Genomic DNA, 16,423 nt, shown 5'->3' with positions numbered 1-16,423 from the left:
GTAGGTCTTCCTGAGTAAAAAGAAGGGTTTCACAGTGCTGTGATCCTTTCACAACTCTAGGAGAGGATTCACTTCCTCCCTTTATCCAGTTTTTAGATGCCACCCATATCCCTTAGCTTGTGGACTCTTTCTTCTATCCTAAGCCAGAAATAGTGAGCTAACTAATATTTTATGCTTCTGTCTGTCTCATTCTTTTCTCCTATTTCCCTTTCTATGTTTAAGAGTCCTCATGATTCTGAAAGTATTGTGCCACCAAAGTGATCCAGTGTAAGTTGCCTATGTCCATATTAAATATCAATCATATACAATCCTAATCCCACTAGTAACCTCCTGTGTCTGTGAATAGGAGTGTGTTCCTGTACGTGTGTGCATATACAAGGCAAGCACTTTGCCAGTTGAGCTGCCTCTAATTGCAGTTCCTTTTTGTGCAATCTTAGCTCCTTACAGTGTGAAGAAACATGGCATTTCTAGGCATACAGATATCCTTGGCTTTGAAGAGAAGTAGTTTGCTATTATAAATATTAGTAGACGTTTGAGGATGAAGGCCAGTCAATCGGTAGGAAGAATAAAAGCCTTCCCTGATTTCTACATCAGAGTTCATGTAAAAAAAAAAAAACAGCATAGTGATGCACACTAGTAATTCCATCTTTTGGAAGGCAGAAAAGGCAGCATCGTGGGACTCACTAGCCTAATTGGTGAGCTCTAGACCAGTAAGACATCCTGCCTCAAAAGAGGCAGACAGCATTCCTAAAGATGACATCTGAGATTGTTCTCTGGAATTCATAGACACACACCACATATAAATGAACACACATGTGCACAAGTACTCATACTCAAAAAAAATAAGAAAACAGATAATGGGTCAGTCTTTAAGTAAAATTCAGCAGACATGGAAGATGAAGACTTGCAGTGAATTAGCACAGGGGATGAAGTGACTACCTGGATACTCTGTGAAGAGTTGGATCCCACCATGGGCTCTGTAAGGAGCACTTACTTGGGACAGACACCATTCAATACATGTGTATCAGAAACAAATTTTAAAATGTCTATCTGCCACCCAGGAGATCTCCAATAGGAGGGAGTGACAAGCATGCTAGCAGCATGTGTAGAAGACAACCACTGACTGCTGTAAAGCAGAGAAAAAATGGCTTTGTGTGGATATGGTGTTTGAAAAGTCTGAAATATCCAGAGAGCACACCCAATGCATCCTGCCACTAAACGTTGCATGGCCATCTTCATCTGCTGAAATTAAGTTAATACAGGCATCATCATGGAGGCAAATAGACAGAAGTTGGCAGCTGACAGCCTGAGCTTGGCTGTCTCAAAGGGGAGTTCCAGCTTGTCATTGACTTTGAACTCCAGATACTGTACTGGGCATTATGGTATATGTTGTTAATGTCCCTCAGTGTCATCTGACCTTGCTTTCAGGACAAAGACCCCTGCCCCAAACTACAAGGTAACCCTATCAGGGCATCTGGTTTTGTATTGGTAGTGGTGCACTTTACAGCCTCCTTTGCACCAGGAGGGGTGACCATCTTAGCAATGGAGAATGAAAACAAATGTGTGTAATTTGGGTGTTGTTCTGTTTAAAGATAGACATGGCTCACAGTGTACCCATTCCCCTCTCCCTTGTCCATCATGAAGAATCATAAAGGCAGAGTAGCCACCCTGAGTTCTGTCATTTGATCCACAAGCTCATCTCTGGACTCAGGTGACAGTGGGAGAGAGAAATGAGCCTCTACTTTATTTAACCTGAGAGATTTTGATGTCTTTTTGGTCCAGCTACTTGGAGTAATAATGAACAAACAAAATGAATTAAAGAAACATCTCCTCTCAGGAGATTGTGTGTGTCCAGTAGTCAATGAGTCTCTGCATAGACACTAGCTCGTAGATGGTCGGAAAGCTACATTGAAATAATTTGTTAAACTCCTCTGTACCTTGGACAGGCCGTATTTCCTTTCATTCATAGAAAGCAGCCAGCCTGCCTCAGCATCCCTTCAATGAGATAACAAATACCATCGCTTTCCTTTCACTGTGTCCTTTTCCCACGTACATAATTGGAGGCTTTGTGGGTAGGATCCTCTTTTTTTCTCATTTCAAACCCCATGGTGGCAGGAATCTGTCACTGTGTGGGTGACAGGAGTGAGATGAGAACTGGAGGTATGGTCTGAGGTTTCAGGAAGTGGTTATTTATATAGCCCCATTGGTACGCATTCAAGGTATTGAAAAATGAAGTATTAAATCCTGAGTTTTTGACTCACTAGTCTTTTGAGAGAAGGACTTTGGAGAACACAGGTGTGCAGTCTACTGAGCTCGTGGTTTCCTTTATAGTTTATTCTGGTAGAAATAAACCTTGATATTTTATCCCAAGAGTATTGCCTCCCAAAGAGCCCCCTGGGGCAATGTGTGTTTTAGGACTCCCACATGTGAATTCATTTTCAGGGATTCATCCTTGGTGATATCATTCACTCCGGTTTTCCTCTCCCCTCCTGGGATGATGTTTTCCAGACTTTTCTCTAGCTTCATCTTTTCCTCTCACTCCTAAATTGTGAGTATTCCTATATCACCCTTGAGCCTCCTTCCCTAACTATGAACTGGCCCCATGGTGGATATATCATGTAGGTTCCAATAACATCAAATCTTTTACTTCTGCCTCTCCTAGCAACCCCAGACTTACACACCCTAGCTGTTTGCATGAAATTCTACAGAGATCTAGAGCTCAGTGTGATAAAACAGAAGAAAGACAGGGTTTGAGTGATGGCTCAAGTGTTAAGAGCCTGCTCTGCTCTTCCAGAGGGCCCAAGTTCTGTTCCAGGTACCCATGTCAGGCAGTTCACAACTGCCTGTGACTCCAGCTCTGGGAGATCCAGTACCTCTGAACTCTGTGGGCACCTGCACTAATGTGTACATGCCTACCCATCTACCACCATATATAATTAAAGATAAAAATAAAACACCTAATAAAACAGAAGACAGATGAAACAAAATACCCACTTGTTCATCAAGCATATATGCCAATTGGGAAAATTTGCTAAAGGTAATGGTTTAATCTCCCCAATGCATTATGTCTCAAATACAGTACATTTATTTCTTCTTGTATAATATAAAAGACATTCCTGACTGGCAAGAGGTACTTCTCCAGGTTATATTTTAGGAAGCTAATCTCTTTAAGTACTCTGCTGAAATAGTTCATTTTGGTTTTCAACTTTATAGGATCCAGAATCCTCTAAGAGACAAATTTATGAGTTTACATAACTTTAAATGAGTTTGGATTAATTAAAGTGAGAAGACCTGTCCTAAATGCAGCAGTGCCATCCTCTGGGCTGGAGTCTGTGACTGCACACAAAGGGAAAAGCCCGCTGAGTGTCAACATTCACATCTCCCTGGTGTCTGCTTCCAATGCAATCTGACTTCCAGTGCCCCATGCTCCTGCTGCCATATAATTGGTGCCAAAGTGGACAGTGTTCTCCAACTATGAGTCAAAATTTTCAATTAAAACTATCATAAAATAATACAATATAAAATATAATGAAAATAAAATGATTTGCAATATGTACCCTATTAATAAACATGACAAAAGGAAATACATATGTAAAACATAAGAAATTATTTTTTTCTTTTATTGAAAATAGATTCTTTTCTCATACAATGTATGTTGGTTATAGTTCCCTCTATCTGTATTCCTCATGGTTACTCTCCATCTCTCCTTCCCTCCAGATACACTACCTTTCTGTCTCTCATTATGAAAAAAAGAAACAGATTTCTAAGAGATAACAATCAAACATGACAAAATAAAATAAGATGAAGCAAAAACTATCATACTGTAGTTGGACCTGTGTAAGGAAAGGTTCTTTGCCTGGCAGGTCCCACTGCCCTTGAGAACCCCCATATAAACACATAAGATTTATATTAACTATAAAACTTTTGGCTGGTGGATTGGGGTTCTTTTTGCCTAGCTCTGCCTTAATTATTAACCCATTTCTATTAATCTATGTATTTCCACATGGTCTTGGCTTAGCAGAGAATGTCTTGTGCATCTTTTCTTCCAAGGCTCTACAGGACAACTTTGTCTGCCTATGTTTCCCAGAATTCTCCTAGTCCTGCCTATACTTCCTGCCTGGCCAGTCAGCCAATCAGTGTTTTATTCATCAACCAATAAGAGAAACATATATCTATGAGAGGGGGCAACCCCCAACAGGAGGAAAAGGTCCCAAGAGTATGCACAAGAGTCAAAGATCCACTCGTTCTCACAGTGAGGAGTTCCATAAAAATACCAAGCTAATAGCTATAATATATAAGCAGATGACCTGGTACAAACTCACGTGGGCCTTGTGCTTGATGAGTCAGTCTTTGTGAGATCATATGCACCTTGCTTGATTACCCAACCAGTGTCAGGTGTGGGTTCCTACCTATGGAGTAGACCAAATCAGAAATTGGTTGGCTACTCCTACATGTTCTATGCACCATTGCCTTAGCATATTTTGCAGGCAGGACAGATTGTAGGCAAAAGATTTTGTGGTTGTTTTGGTGTCTGTGTTTCTCTTTCAGTAGCCTGCAGAGTACCTCCTGACCCAAAGAGTCTAGAAATTAGGGGCAAAGGCTCCATGTAGCTACCAGCTCCACTTTTCCATGTTCAATGAGTTGTGTGGTAGTTGTCCTCAGCAATGGAGCCCTATTACCGGTTTTCAGAGAGCAACCTTTTGTCTTAGCAATAGTCTGTGTTGTTTCTTAATTTCCAAGGGATACACTTGGTCAACAACTCAATTGAATGCAATCAAGTCTTGCCATCGGTAGCCTAGTCTTGCTACATGAGATGCCCAGTTGAGACTCCATATTCCCCATTACTAGGAGTCCTCATTAGAATCACCTTTACAGATAAGGTTTTCTTCCATACTACATCCCAAATACTCTCCAATTCCAAAGCCGTTTCTCCCATAGATCACTCTCTATCAGAGAGTACAGTTGTTAAAAAAATCTTTTCCCATTCTCTAGGCTGCCATGTTGTCCCATTGACAGTGCCCTCTGCCTTACAGAATCTCTTCAGTTCCATGATATCTATTTACTGTTGATGTTAGTGCCTGTATTATCAGTGTTAAATTCAGAAAGTCATCTCATGTGACAATGAGTTCAAGGTTATTCCCCATATTCTATTCTATCATGTTCATTGTGGTTGTTTTTATGTTGAGGTATTTGATCCAATTGGACTTGAGTTTTGTGCATGGTGAAAGATATGGATATATTTGCATTCTTCTGCATGTAGACATTCAGTTTGACTAGCACAATTTGTTGAAGATGGTATCTTTTTTTCCAGTGTGTATTTCTGGCTTCTTTATCAAAAATCAGGTGTTCATAGGTGTGTGGAATTTATGTCTAGATCCTCAATTCCATTGATCAATGTGTCTGTTTATGCCAATACCATGTGGTTTTGATTACTATAGGTCTGTAATACAACTTGAAGTTGGGAATAGTGAGAACTCCAGCAGTTATATTAGTGTTCAGGATTGTTTTACCTATCTTTTTGTTTGTTTCTCCATATGAAGTTCAGAGTTGTCCTTTCAAATTCTGTAAAGAATTGTGTTGGAATTTTGATGGGGATTGCATTGAATCTGTAGATTGCTTTAGGTAGGATGGTCAGTTTTACTATGTTAATCCTACTGATCTATGAGCAGGGGAGATCTTCCATCTTCTGATATCTTCTTCAATTTCTTTCTTCTGAAGATAGACTTATCATACAAGTATGTCACTTGCTTAGTTACAGTTACACCCAAGATATCTAATAGAATTTGAAGCTATGGTAAAAGGTGGTTTTTACCTGATTTTTTCTCAGTCCACCTGAATATAAGCGAGCTACTGATTTTTTGAGTTCATCTTGTATCCAGCCACCTTGCTAAAAGATTTTTATTATAAGAAATGAAAATTTTAATAAACAAACATGATTTTTAAGTTCTGAGGAAAAAAATCTTCATCCCTGTACTAGCTTGGTCTCTGTTGCTGTGATAAAATATTGCTCAAAACTAACTTGGGGTGGATGGAAGTGTTATTTCATTTTAGAATTTATATTACATCACAGAAGGAAGTCCGGGAAGGAGATTGAAGCAGAAACCATGGAGGAAATCTGCTTACTTGTTTAATTATCTGGCTTGTTCAACTAACCTTCTTATACAGGCAATATTAATAAGCCCACCTACCTACAGAAAGCACTGTGTGTAGGGTTTTCCCACACCAATAAGCAATTGAGAAAATGCCCCATTGACATGTCTACAGGGCAATTAGATGGAAGTCCCTTCTTCTCAGTATTGTGTTCTGGTTTGGGTTATGTTCATAACACAACTAACCCCTCAAGTTGCTTCTTGCCAGGTACTTGCTCCCAGCAATGAATGGCTAGTATATAGTCCTATCTATGGAGATGAATGAAGAACAAAAGGCTCATGCATTGAAGTCAAACTGTAAGGAAAGTCTAAGAAAACAGCTACCTAGTCCCCGACACACTTCACCATTTTGCTCAGCAAATGTCCATTCCCCCTCCTTGCTCTCTGACATAGAACACAGTTCAAAGTCAAGGATTTCTAGCTGAAATCTTCATGATCAGTCCTGGATGGTACCTTAGAACCACACTTCAAGCCACATAACTTGCCATCCTTTGGAAACCCTGATCTCTCAATTCCCTATATATGTTTGGTGTCTACTTCCAAATAACCAACTTTTGCTTGTGCTGGACTATTTCTTGTAGTACTTTATAAACAGTGGTCAAGAGTATCCACATATCAGAAGTAGAATAAGCATTTCTACTGTGATCATAGTTATATGCATGGAATGGTTATCAACCTAGCCCTACCCATGATGCCACATTTATTGTGAACCATTTTCTGTATTGACCATGCCAGCAAATGTGTAAACTGGTGCTTTACATGTTGTGATTAAGGTCCTTATAATCACTTCAAGTATGAAAATGACTTGTGTTTTTGACTTACATGGGAAGTTTTAAATATATTTTCTTCAAATAGGGCTTCCCAATGTCACTCACCTGACTTTAATTCTCTGCATGGCAAGTGCAAGGCATTCTTATTTCATTTTCTATTCTCCCAATCCCTCACTTCCTTTCTTCTCTCTTCCACTACAATGCAAGCCAAACACATGTTTAGTTTTATTCCAGACCTATTATATCCATAGATAAGAACAATACATCTTTTACAAAGATTTTCCCTGCAGTAAATTTTACAAGAAATCTAGAATTGGAAGAGATTTTATTGATAATTAATGCTTTCTGTTCCTATTTTATTACTTAACTAAATTAGTACCAGAAGTTTCACGGTCTGGTGATATTTGAAACACTGCTTTTGTATCTATATGTTCTATGATTATGTGAAGTGATCTATTTAACATGTCCAAATGTCATTCTTGGATACCAAGCATTGCCATACTGTATTCATTTGCAGTGTGTGACTGTCTTCGGTACCATTCTATTGCTGTGAAGAGATAACATGACCAAGGTAACTAATAAAAGAAAGCCTTTAATGCGGGATTACTTGCAGTTTCAGAGGGTGAGACCATGAATATCAATCAGGAAGTCAGGCATGGTGAGCATTCACATCTGATCCATAAGTTGCAGGCAGGGAGAGAGACTGTGCCTGGCATGGGCTTTGGAAATTTTAACGCCTGTGGTCAGCAATATGCCTTCTCAAACAAGGCCACACCTCCTAGGACTTCCTAAGCAGTTCATCAACTGGAAATGAAAAATTCAATATATGAGCCTATAGGGCCATTTGTATTTAGATCACTGCGGTGGTCGTCATGTGCCTCCTCTTCACTCAAACTACTCATTTGGTGAATCAAAAATAAATTCATATAGCCAAATAGTAACTCAGTCTTTCAGTGATCTGATTCAACCAATAGATACATAATTTTTGGCTTTAAAACATCATTATTCGTTTAAGCTAATATACCAGGACTTGACAAACTACAACCCATGAACAAAACCCTGCCTTGTGACTTTGTTTTTAAAAGTCCTATTGGAATACAATAGCAAACATTCCTTCACATGTTATCTAATGCTGGTGACAGAAATGTGACATTTGATGTTGGGGAGACAACTCAGTCTATAAAATGCTTCCCACACTTTCATGAGGACTTGAATTTGATTCCCAGAGCCCACACAAAATGCCTGATGTGGGGGTAATCACATCACTGAAAAGGCAAAGACAAAGACATGTGGATCTCTAAAAGTTGCTGGTCAGTCATTCTAGCCTATTCAGTGACTCTGTGACCAGTGAGAGATCATGTCTCCCCCAAATAAGGTGAACTATATAGACAAAGTTGACTTCTGGCCTCCACACATATACATACAGAAAGAGAGAGAAAGAGAGAGAGAGAGGTGATGATTGTCCCCCAAAGCCTAAAATATCTACTACCTAAAATACTTGTCATTTTCTATTATATATATATATATATATAATATCATGATTATATAAATATATATAATAGATAGGTAGAGATAGAGATAGATTAATAGTATTTTCTCATAGCAGTTGGCTCCTGTGAGACAGAGAAGTCTCTTGACAGGCTGTCAGAAAGCTGGAGACACCGGGATGCCAGTAGCATGGTTCAGGCCAAGCCCAAAAGTATCAGAACCAACGAAGCTGATAGTTTAAGCCGAAGGCCCTAGAAGGCAAGGCATGTGGATGCTGGTACAAATCCTAGAGTTCTAAGAGATACTAGGATTCTAACACCTAGTGGTTGGAGGAAAAGAAACCTGTTCCAACTCTAAGGAAGAGAAGAAATACTCTTCTCTAGCATTTTGTTCAGGGCATTTTTTTCTGGGCCCTTGGCTGATCTGGTGATGCTTACTATCTTAGTTAGGTGTCCTTTTGCTGGAAAAAAGAAAACACCATGAACAAACATCAAGTTGGGGAAGAAAGGGCTTATTTGGCTCACACTTCTATATTGCTATTCATCATTGAAGGAAGTCAGGATAGGAACTCAAACAGGGCAGGAACTTGGAGGCAGGATCTGATGCAGAGGCCATGGATGATGCTGCTTGCTGACTTGCTTCTCTTGGCTTGCTCAGCCTGCTTTCTTTGAGACTCCAGGACCACAAACCTAGGGATGGTACCACCCACAGTGGGCTGGGCCCTCCCTACCAATCAGTAATTAAGAAACTGCTGTACATCCAGATATTATGGAGGCATCTTCTCAATTGAGGTTCTCTCCTTTCAAATAAGTCTAGCTTGTATCAAATTGACATAACATCAGCCAGTACACTTACACATGGAAGGCAAATCTTCCCCACTCAGTCCACTGACTCACATACCAGGCTTTTCTGGAAATATTCACAGCCACACTCAGAATTAATGCTTGATTGGTCTCTATGAATTCATGAATATTATCAACACCTTGACAGTATAAGCCAGCAAATATTAGGCTCAATCAGCAATTGCTTTATACACATTGATTTAAATGGGAATAATGGAACTCATCGATAATAAATTAGTGACATGGGAAGACAGAAAAGCAGAAGGAACCAGGTGGATAACAGGTCAACCCTTCCTTAATTCTGTAATTTTGCCAAATAGCTTATCCTGTCCACTCATCCATTTCCATATACCTAAACTATAAAAGATGATCCACCCTTCACTGTAAAAAAAAAAATCAGGAGTCATATGTGTAGTTCTAGAACTTTATGTGTCTCATGCAAAGACCTTACTAACAGGGCACTGGTACTGTCCATTTAAATTATCACTAATATTTTAAATAACTTACCAACTGCAAATTTCAGCTCTGCTAGAATTCATTAGCCACTAAAGTGAACAGTTTGTGCCACAGCAACAGGTTTACATAAGGGGGATCAACAGACCAAAGTAACTATTATACCAGAGGTCAACTTGGTGAACCAATGAGCACAATAGGGTTTCTTATAGGAGCATGGACAAATCAAAGGCAGTGACATTACTTAAAAAGCCTGCCTCACCATGGGTGACAACTCAGGAAAGTCTCAATGCAGGAGCTCTCCCTGCACAATTTGAAGACAGGTCAAAATGTCAGAGATGTCCTACTGTCAGCTCAGCCTGTTGGTTTCCTTTCCCAGGAGGTATTTGCTGCCTCCATTACCTTGGGGGCAGAATCTTTTAAATCTTGCTGGTTTCAGGAACTTCCTAAGATTTATAAGTTTACAAAGTCTCATGAGCCTCCTTCATCTCCCCGCTGGTTGAAACTTTTCAATTTGGAGGAGATTTCTATATAATAATGTGACTATTAGACATCAAACAATGGTTTATATATTACCTCCCCTCATAGCACAGAAATAAGGTGCACAGATACAAAGGAGCAGCCAGGCCTGCCATGGAACACTTCAGTGATAGTTCACCTTGAGTGTCAACTTGACTGGCTTTAGAAACACTTAGGACACATACCACTGGGCATGTCTGTGAAAGTGTTTCCAGAAGGTTTAATGGGGAAGCAAGGCCCATCTTAGATGTGGTGAACACCTTCCCATGGGCTGGGGTAGCAGATAGAATAAAAAGGGAAATAAGAGAGAATGAGCCAAGCATTAGCAGTCATCTGTCCCTGCTTCTTGACTGAGTGCAATGAAATCAGCTCCTCCCCACTCCCAACACCATAGCTACAGCAACTTCCATAGAAAAGCATTTCCTACCATGACGGGCTGTACTCTCAAACTGGGAGCCAGAGACAGAACAAGCTGTAAAGCCGTAACAAGCTGTTTCTCCTCCTCCTCCTTCTCCTGCTTCTCCCCCCTCTTCTTATAATTTATTTAACCTTAATTTTATGTGCATTGGTGTGAAGGTATCAGATCCCTTGGACCTGGAGTTACAGACAGTTGTGAGATGCCCTGTGGGTGCTGGGAATTGAATCTGGGTCCTATGGAAAGAATAGCCAGTGCTCTTAACGGCTGAGGCATCTCTTCAGCTGTTTCTTCTTAAAATTGCCATTGTCAGCTATTTTGTCACAGCAAAAAGAAAGGGCACTAATATGCCTTTGCCTTCCCCATTCCACACTGGAACACTAGAGCTGGGAAGATGCAAAGCTCAAGTGTTTTCCCCCACCCCTACACTTCCCTTTCTCAGTTCTATTCAGGCATAATTTGACTCTCACGATACTCAAATTCTTTTCTTGTGATTCTCCCTACAGTGACATCAACTGATGAGAACTTGAAACATCAGATCCTTAAGAGGTCTGAGATCAGGAAGATGAGGACATTGTTAGGAGGAAGAGCATTTCATGGATGGTAGGAGATGTTCAAGTGTGTCAAAAGGAAGGAAGACATCATGGGTGACACTGTGGAACAGGTTTGAATTTGTTTTCAGAAGTGGGCCTTCTCTCTTGAGCTTGTTCATATTTCTAGAGGTGTCCTCTCTTTTCACCAAGGGGATTATAGGATGAGATAAAGCATAAGAGCAAAAACAGCCATGCACACCTCTCAACAGGAAATACAAGCTAGAGATTGACAGTATGCGATAAGTCACATGTCACTTACCCTCTGCGATATAAACTTGCACCCTGCCAAGGAGATCTAATTAATATGCTCACAAGTCAGAGCACAATGAATAAAAAAAATAAAACTGTGCGTGATACTTTCTGCAAAGAGGGAATTTTAGTCCAATTTCTGTGACAGGCAAGAAAGCAGGAAATGAAACGTTAAATGTTGAAATGTTGATGACAGCCCAGGGTGGACCAAAAAATCTGCTACATCTGGAGAACTTATTTGGAGACCATTAGCTAGCCTGTCTGCTTCCTCCTCTTGTCTGTCTCACCATTTTGAGGCAGGTTTGAATCAAGGGGTCTCTAGCTTTGTTAGATTACACCTGAGAACATGATGTTTGTTCAAAAATACCACTTACTGTTCTACTCTGGTTTTGGGGTGAAAGAGGCCTCTTACTGGAGAGTCTGTGTTGAACTTTCCAGGGGCCTTAAAAATCCCACAGGGAGGAGAGTCATGGTCCTTCCTCCCTAGAGAGGTCCTGGAGGATACTTCTGCTTTTTGTTCAGCTTCTTGTTCAGATGATCAAAAGTGCCACTGACGTACACAGGCTGTTAAGGAAGACCACTGTGTACCTACGCACTCCAGTAGGTTCAGAAAAGATGAGTTTTCTGTGGCATAAAACATCCTTGAAAGAGGAAGTAATGCAGCAGCATGTGGACCACCGACTCTTTCAAACCAAAAGAAAGCAGCTTACAAATTCTGATGTTGTGCAATTTTACCAAATCATATTTGATGGACAGCCCATTGCAGTATATTTGAAAACAAATGGAACTCAATTGACTGCACATTCAGTATGCACCTGGATCTGGCATAGAGTTGAATAACACAGCAGTGCTTTTGTTGCCCCTGAGACAGTAGGTGTGGCTTGTAACCTGAATTTCTTCTACCCTAATGTCCCAATCCAGACGAGGTATGCTAACAGTCAATGAGACTGTGATTCTCCTGGCTTTCTTTAGCTCATATCTTGTGTGAATATGGTGCCACCCTTCTGTTGCTGGGAATTCTAGGGGTGGCTCATCTGGGTTGATGAACAGCCATCACCTGGGCTTTCACTGAACATGTGCCCCTAAATTTTTCTACAGTATTTTCATATATTTCATTCCATTTTTCTAAATAAATATGTGGCCTTATTAAAAATGCTCTACCGTCTCATTGAGTGTGAAAAAGCATATAGAAAAAACATGGACACTCCTCTACAGTAAACTGCATCCTGCCACTCACTACCTCTCATGCTCTAAATGAAACTGGTACCCTTCCTGATGCTGATGTTGTAGCACACATGGGTAATAACATCAGCTCTTGCAGTATCCATGGACAATGCCATAAATTCCTTGCAATTCAAGATTTCACTCTGTCATAGATCCTGTGGTCATGTGGAAGAACAATGGGATAATGGCTGTCTGCATTCATTCAGAGGCCGACTTGAAGCAGGAAAGTTTATGTGGGTTTTGTTGTTGTTACTGTTTTTAAGACAAGGTCATACTATATAGCCCTGGCTGGGCTGGAACTCATTGTACAGACAAGTCTAGCCTCAAACTCACAGAGATCTTTCTGCCTCTGCTGGCATTACATGTTCATCACCATGCCTGCCAATGTCTTAACATTTTAAAGGGACTGAAAAAATCAGCACTTTCAACATTTAAATTTTGCACTACTCTATTTCCAGCTCTTCTTTTCTCATTCCAGGACTTGAAACAGGTCCTCAAGTTCAGGGCAAAGACACGATAGACTCTCAGATACCAAGCTGTGTTCAGAGTCATCAAGGCACTAATTCCCTTCTACTGAATTGATAGCCTGGTCTCAGTGTTGTCCTTTGTGTTTTCTTACCACATTCTTGGATGAATGTGCTCCTGGAAGATTAACCAACCAGTCTGTTTCATGTACTTAAACAGGTTGACTAAGCACATCTAGGGTTGTTCATACTTAAAGATTTGAGTCACATACACTTTGAATGAGATATACTTAGATCCCTGTGTGGCAAGGTTCTTTCTAATACCTACTTCTATTTAGCCACTATTTCCCAATGGACTTCATTTTTCTGTGCTTTCTCATATTAACCCTACCTTCCATCTAACTCATATGTAGCAACGAAGCAGCAATGAAGTTGCTTGACTATGCTATGTACCATCTTACCTCAATACCCTCAGTCACCTTTTTTCTTTTCCTTTTATTTGATCATCTATAACCAATAATCTCCTACTAGTCTTTCAAGAGTCTCTTGAAATGCTTCCTATATCCCATACTTGCTCCTCTGGAGGTGGTTTCATTGCTGTTTCCATGATATCCTGTGCCTCTATTTGAGTACCACTGAGCCCATTATAGTCTAGTGTTACTTTCACCTGTCTAGATCCTCCAAATTCTGAGCTATTCTAGGGCAAAAAAGAGAAAGTATTACTTTTTGTTCTCTATTCCTGGCATAGGATTTGGCAGAAGTGGAGGCTCACAATTATTGAGTGGAATTCTGGCAGAGGTCCAAGCTCACACCAAGCAAAACCATGGTGAACATCACCTGGGTTTCTATGGTAGATACTGGAAGAGACTGTCATGTCATCTCTGGAAGCCGCATGCTGCAACATGAGTGTGGAGTGTGTGTTTGACTGCTGATTGCAACCCTTTTGAAAGTCAACACCAGAATCCAGTGCTAATACTAATCTAACACTAAGAATGGAAGGTAAATGAAGGCCAGATGTGAACATCATTTCTGGACCTTGTACTCCTTAGACACTCATTGGAGACTGTGAAAACCCCTCTTAGCAACTGTGCATAAATAAACTCAGAGTGAAGTAGACATGGTGTGCTGAAGCAATCACCGGAAATGCCAGGGTGACCTCTTGGAGGAATGACCACAAATGGTGAAGAAATCAAACAAACCACAAAAAAATGATATGTCAAAACAAAATAACCAGAGAGACAGAGAGAGACAGACAGAGAGAGAGAGAGAGAGAGAGAGAGAGAGAGAGAGAGAGAGAGAGAGAGAAAGAGAAAGAGAGAAAGAGAGAGAGAAGCCAGTGCAGCATACAGCATCTTCATAGATGCTGAGGTTCCTCTGAAGGGTGCATAGGGGACCCAGGATGATACCCAAATCAATGGATACATGCATCATGCATTCCTTACAGTCAGGCATTCCTGCTTGTGGGGGTTCCTCTGGTCTATAGATGGGGTGTGCTGGCTTTAGTAAATTGGAATAGCTCTTGAGAACCTCCTCTTCCAATAGTTGTAAGCAGAGATGCTGGAAAACTCATTTCTTTAAGACAACCTAGAAAGGATGGAATTATTTTCAGTTTGATTAGTATGGGAAGTCAATTTCTAAAATGGGATGTCTGTAATATATTGGCACCCAAGCCCTTACAGGATGGATATATCTTCACACATTCTTTTCTTCACCATCCCTGACTTACTCCAAACATTCTTATTTAGAGTCCTCAGTATACAGCGCTCAAGCAACAAGTGATGAAGTTTTGCTCCGGTTATCAAGAAAGCTGTTCAAATCATATGCGCTTTGAATGCTTCTTTCATCATTCAAATTATTGTGTAGGAACAAACTGGTTCTTTTTCATGTACGTATGAATCATATACTTGAGTCATAATAATTTGTGGCTTCTCAGTTTGTGCAGCACATGGCTTTTGTCTATTTAAAGAAATGGTTACATGTCAAGAATTTATTTTCAACTTTTTATGATGAAACATTTCAAATGTTAAAAAGAAATCAAAGTAGCAGAGTAAATTTACATATACACATCACTAATTCCCATAGTCCCCTATCCATGAGAAATCTGGTTTTACCCCATCACACACACACACAAACACACACACACACACACACACACACACACACACACACACAACACACACACGTCTTCTGCTTCATACACATTATTTTAAAATTAATCTTCTATGTTACTTTTCCTAGGGACAAGTAAATAAATATCTATTCATCCAACATAAGAAACCAATAGCAAAGAAAGGATACTAATTTATCAGTTATTGTGATGTTAATATGACAAACACCTGACAAAAACAATAGAAAGATGGCAGCAGGGTTTCTTTTAACTCACAATTTTGTCCATCATGGTGAGGAAGTCATGGTGACAGAAAATTGAATTAGCTGGTCACATTGTATCTGCAATCAGGAAGCAGAGAGCAATGAGCATTCCTGTTAACTAGCTTTCTCCTTTATATGCAGCCCTTTTCCCCAGCTCGTGGAAAGATGCCAGTCACAATCAGGATAGGTCTTCCCATCTTGCTTAAGGTAAATCTAGATAATAACTTCCAAACATGTCCAGAGGCTTGTCATCTTGGTGATTCTAGATCCTGTCAAGTTGACAATCGTTGTTAGCCATCACACCATCCAAATCTGGCTTGCTGAAACAATGGCTTCAATGAGGTTATTTACAGTTATTATGTCTGCATATTTGAGCAGTTACTTACAGAGCCTGACTGATTCTTGGCAGCAGTATCACCAGCAAGTTCCACATCTTCCCCCTACAGGGTACATTTATCTTGGAAGCTGGCCACTGAAAAATCTTAACCTCCAGTCAACCTTCTGCCTCATATATACTTCAGCCCCCCCCCACCCTCATTGTATACAAGCAAGACCAACAGCATCATCTAATAAGGGAAATCTTAAGAAAGAGCCTTTCTCCCTTTTGCCACATAGCTGCTTGCTACATTTCTATGTCTAACACAAAAGCCATGGTTTTCTCTCTTTCCTCCATCTCCTTCCTCTGGACAGCTGCCAAGATTTACAGCTTGCCTGCCTTGCAGCTTTCCTTTTTCACTCTAATAGTATAGTCCTATAGTTTAGACTAAACTTATTAGCTATGGTGGGTTGAATATTTTACACTTTTCCTGCCTTGTCATTTTCCTGAAGAATGTGAAATCTCTCACTGTGGCTTCTTATCTGTCATAGGAATTTTTTTTTTTTTTTTA

General features: G+C 40.2%; 1 long non-coding RNA gene across 1 annotated transcript; it reads right to left on the bottom strand.

The window, feature by feature from the left end:
* Positions 1–5,902: 5,902 nt before the first annotated feature.
* On the bottom strand, positions 5,903–15,891 carry LOC103161179. The gene is made up of 4 exons (XR_003483923.2): positions 15,550–15,891; positions 14,893–15,122; positions 14,609–14,750; positions 5,903–7,723 (listed from the first exon to the last, which is right to left on the bottom strand). It is a non-coding gene; the product is annotated as an uncharacterized LOC103161179 (long non-coding RNA).
* Between the last annotated feature and the right edge of the window lie 532 nt (positions 15,892–16,423).

The sequence above is a fragment of the Cricetulus griseus genome, chromosome 3 (assembly GCF_003668045.3).
Source record: "Cricetulus griseus strain 17A/GY chromosome 3, alternate assembly CriGri-PICRH-1.0, whole genome shotgun sequence".
Taxonomy (NCBI): Eukaryota; Metazoa; Chordata; class Mammalia; order Rodentia; family Cricetidae; genus Cricetulus; species Cricetulus griseus.
Note: the sequence above shows the minus strand (reverse complement) of the source record. Positions and strands in the feature narration are given on the sequence as shown.